Raw genomic sequence first — 5000 nt, forward strand, 5'->3', positions numbered from 1 at the left:
ACATACACATACACATACACATAGTGTACAAAATTATTTGAATATTCTTCACATAAACTGTACAACATTAGCATATCAACATTAATCAAAAGCTCATTTACACCGGCAAACCACAATCATGTTTATTTACACGCAAAACTTCATTTGCAATGGAATTACTTCACATATACTAAGATTTCATTAACATACAGTATAACGCAGTCCTTCCCACTCTCACAATACAGTCATTTTAATTTAATCTTGTTTTTCTCCTCTCTCGCTCTCTCTACCTCTCATCGTCTGCCTCCCTCCACTTCCTCCTCCTGTTCCTCTTCTTCTTCTTTTTCTTCTTCTTTTTCTTCTTCTTTTTCTTCTTCTTTTTCTTCTTCTTTTCTTCTTCTTTTTCTTCTTCTTTTTCTTCTTCTTTTTCTTCTTCTTTTTCTTCTTCTTCTTCTCCTTCTTGTTCTCTTATTTTCTTCTTCTTCTTCTTCCACCACCTCCACCTCCACCTCCACCTCCTCCTCCTCCTCCTCCTCCTCCTCCTCCTCCTCCTCCTCCTCCTCCTCCTCCTCCTCCTCCTCCTCCTCCTCCTCCGTTTACCTGCACGCCGACCTGACTCCATAATGCAAACTATTCTGAATCATAATGCAATCTGTCGGTGCCACGTTGCAAGGGCCGGAAGTAGGTCGCGTGTGATCCTGATGAGGCGGGGAGAGGGAGGAGGTGAGGGAGGGGAGAGGGAGAAGGTGAGGGAGGGGAGAGGGAGGTGAGGGAGGGGAGAGGGAGGAGGTGAGGGAGGGGAGAGGGAGGAGGTGAGGGAGGGGAGAGGGAGGAGGTGAGGGAGGGGAGAGGGAGAAGGTGAGGGAGGGGAGAGGGAGAAGGCGAGGAGGGGGGAGGGAGAAGGCGAGGAGGGGGAGGAGAATGAAGAAGTGAGGTAGAGAGAAAGCGGGAAAGAAGAAGGCAAGAGGGAGGAAGGGAGGGAGGGAAGGAGGTGAAAGAAGGGAGAGCGGAAGGGAGAGAAAGGAATAAAAAGGATGAATGTAAAAAAGGGCATTAAATAACATACACCTACACACGAAAGAGGAAATAAAAAAACAATAATCAATCTTCACCAGTCAAACCACTGCCATCACAATCACATAGAAACACCTGTCAAATTCACTTCAAGTCGAGCACAGGCAAAAAAAAAAAAAAAAAAAAAAAAAAAAAAAAAAAAAAAAAAAAAAAAAAAAAAAAAAAAAATCTCCGGTTATGACGACCGAGCTAAAATCTTACTTGTAAACAGATATTCATTTTCTCACAGAACCAGGAAAAGAAAAAAGAAAAAGAAAAACAAAATAAGATTACTTTTCAATGGGAGGAAAACGAGGCAAATACAATACGCCGCGATAAGATAAATTGCAGAGTAGAACAAAATAGATAATAATGGAGATTCTTTTCTTTTTCTAAAGTTGGAAGAATGGCCTAGATAACCATCGCCCACCCCCCTTCCCTTCTCCCCTCCCCTCTCCCCTACCACGTTGGCATACCACGATATATTTCGACGTCGACTGTCACGTACTCTCTTCTCTCTCCTCCCTCTCCCCCCGCATTTACCCTACTATCTCATCTTCCTACTACTATTCATTCCTCCTCCTCCTCTTCTTTCCCCCCCTTTCTCTTCTTCCCCTTATTCCTTCTCCTCCTCCTCTTTCTTCCATTTCTCTTCTTTTCTTCCGCCTTATGCTGCAGTTGCCGTTGTTTGTGCTGTTGTGTTGGTTATAACACAGGAAAAAAGCTGGGGAGGAGGAGGAGGAGGGGGAGGGGGAGGAGGAGAAGGAGGAGGAGGAGGAGGAGGAGGGAGAAGAAGAAGAAGAAGAAGGAGGAGGAGGAGGGAGAAGAAGAAGAAGAAGGAGGAGGAGGAGGAGGAGGAGGAGGAGGAGGAGGAGGGAGAAGAAGAAGAAGAAGGAGGAGGAGGAGGAGGAGGTAGGAGGGAGAAGAAGAAGAAGGAGGAGGAGAGGAGGAGGAGGAGGAGGGAGAAGAAGAAGAAGAAGGATGGAGAGGAGGAGGAGGAGGAGGAGGAGGAGGAGGGAGAAGAAGTAGAAGGAGAGGAGGAGGAGGAGAGGAGGAGGAGGAGGAGGAGGAGGAGGGAGAAGAAGAAGAAGAAAGGAGGAGGAGAGGAAAGGGAAAGGAGGAGAGGAGGAGGAGGGAAAAAGAAGAAGAGGAGGAGGAGGGGGAAAGGAGGAGAGGAGAAGAAGAAGGAGGGGAGGAGGAGGAGGAGGAGAGAAGAAGGAGGAGGAGGAGGAGGAGGAGGGGGACGAATAGGAGTGGGAGGAGAGAGGGAGAAGAAGAAGGAAGGGGGGGAGGAGGAGGAGGGAGGAGGAGGAGGAGGAGGAGGAGGGGGGAGAAGAAAGAAGAAGAAGAAGGAGGAGGAGGAGGAGGAGGAGGGGGAGGAAGAAGAAGAAAAGGAGGAGGAGGAGGAGGAGGAGGAGGAGGAGGAGGAGGAGGAGGAGGAGGGGAGAAGAATAAGGAGGGAGGAGGAGGAGGAGGAGGAGGAGGAGGGAAGTAGGGAGGGAGGAGGAAGAGAGAAGAGAGGAGGGGAGGAGGGGGAGGAGGAGTAGGAGAAGAGAGAAGGAGGAGGAGGAGGAGGAGGGGAGGAGGAGGAGGAGGAGAAGGAGGGGGAGGAGGAGGAGGAGGGGGGGAGGAGAGGGAGGGGGAGAGGGAGGGGAAAGGGGAGGAGGAGGAGGAGGGAGGAGGAGTAGGAGGAGGAGGAGGAGAAGGAGGGGGGAGGAGAGGGAGGGGAGAGGGAGGGGAAGGAGGAGGAGGAGGAGGGAGGGAGGAAGAAGAAGGAGGGGGGGGAGGGAGGGAGTGGGAAGGTGGAGGGAGGGAGGGAGGGAGGACGGCGGAGGAGGAGGGAGAGAGGGAGGGAGGGAGGGAGGGAGGGAGGGAGGAGGGAAGCGGGGAGGAGGGGGAGTTAAATAAAAATAAAGAAGAAAAAAATAAACATTCAAGGTGTAAGCATAAAAATATGCTTTCTTTGCCAAGAACCTTGAACTTACCCTGATCTAAAGAGTGCAAGCAATCGTGGAATAGCGGAGGAGGAGAGGAGGAGAGGAGGAGAGGAGGAGGAGGAGGAGGAGGAGGAGGAGGAGGAGGAGGAGGAGGAGGAGGAGGAGAGGAAGGAGGAGGAAGGAGGAGGAGGAGGAGGAGGAGGAGGAGGAGGAGGAGGAGGAGGAGGAGGAGGAGGAGGGGAGGGGGAGGTGGAGGAGGTGGGGGGGAGGTGGAGGAGAAGGAAAAGGGGTAGGAGGAAGAGGAATAAGAGGGGAAAAGAGAGAAGGAAGAGAGTGGTAGTAAGAGAAGAATAATTGGGTGAAGAAAGAGTAGTATGAAGTGAGAGGAAAAAAGGAGAAGAGGAGGATGAGAATAAGGTCGGGGAAGGAAGTGGAGACGAAAGTGTGACGAAAGAAAAGGAAAAAATTGAAGGAGATGAAGGAGGAAGACGGAGGAGTACGAAAGATGAGGGGGAGGTAGAGGAAAAAGAAGATGAAGGAGGAAGCAGGAAGTGGGAGAAGAGGTGGAGGAGGGGGAGGAGGTGGGGGATGGAGGAGGCTGATGGAGATGGGGAGGAGGAGGAAGGAGGAGGAGGAGGAGGAGGAGGAGGAGGAGGAGGAGGAGGATGAGGATGAGGAGGATAGGAGGAGGGGGGGTAGGAGGAAGAGGGGAGTAGGGGGAGGAGATGGAGGAGGGAGAGACGGAGTATATGAAAGAGAAAAAGGAGAAGGAAAACGAAAAGAGGGGAGACAATGAAGGAAGGAAGAGGAGTGAGGAGAGAGGAGGAAGACGCGAAGAAGGGTGAGGGGCGACGGGTGGGGGTTGGCGTTGGCATGTCCTTGCCCTGGTTGGCATGGAGACCGCCGCCTCCCGTCCCTACAGCTGCTTGCGCGCTCCCTTGCGAACGTGAGAGCGCGCGCGTGCGAAAGTGCGTGTTATGTGAATGCGGACAGAGATCGTCCATCTTTGAAACCGACTGTAGTTACTCGTGATCTGTTTTGCTGAACCCAAGTACGCAATAAGGTGCACCTGTACATTTACACGGACACGGGAATATATACGGACAAATATACACATTAATACAGTCATATACCGATATGTCATATATGAATACACATGCACCTACATGAATACATACACATGCACACAGGTACACATAAACACAAAGATACACACACGGATGAATACACAGACACACATACACCGATATACAAAAACACACACACAATTTCTCAAAGGACAATATATCCTCTTTTTACAGAAAAGCAGTAAAGCTAATCATTTTGTCAATATAAACCCGACTTCCGCCTCTGTACCTGACCTATACCTTAAAATATCACGCTACTGAAATATTATTATCGGAAGTCTAGTCAACTTCCTATAACTTTATTTATATGAAAGCACTATAATTAAGCCTATAAAGGCATCAATTCACAGGCATCATGGTGACCCAGTTTCTAATAAAATAATATCAAAATAAGACTCATGGTTCTAATTCAGCAAGAAATTACAAATTCAACGATATTACCACCTTTCAGAAAAAATCCCGAACATCAAAATACAAGAAGAATATCGGTCTGTGTTAGCAAAATAATAATATTGCGTCAAAAATGGGTCGCTTTCATTGTATTTAAAGAATATATTTTGTGGCAATGTCGTGTCATATTTGCCTCTTAAATAAATCTTTTTAAATTTATCTATTCAATTTCTGTCCTCGAATGTGTATAATTTCTTCCAAAAGTATATATTGATTATAATCATTATTTTTTGTCTTTATTGAGAGAGAGAAAAAATCTAGGCCTTTAATCTGTTAAGTTTGAACAGTGTCTTTTTCAGTCACACTTTGCATGGCAGTGTTTGTATTGAATTTGACTGAACAAAAAAGGAAGGACGGATGGATGGACGGAAGGAAAGGAAGGAAGGAACGAAGGGATTAGAGGAAGCAGACAGAAAAAAAATATATAGTAATGAAAAGAATAATAATAATAAAA

Source organism: Penaeus monodon, chromosome 7 (genome assembly GCF_015228065.2).
Source record: "Penaeus monodon isolate SGIC_2016 chromosome 7, NSTDA_Pmon_1, whole genome shotgun sequence".
In the NCBI taxonomy this organism is placed as follows: domain Eukaryota; kingdom Metazoa; phylum Arthropoda; class Malacostraca; order Decapoda; family Penaeidae; genus Penaeus; species Penaeus monodon.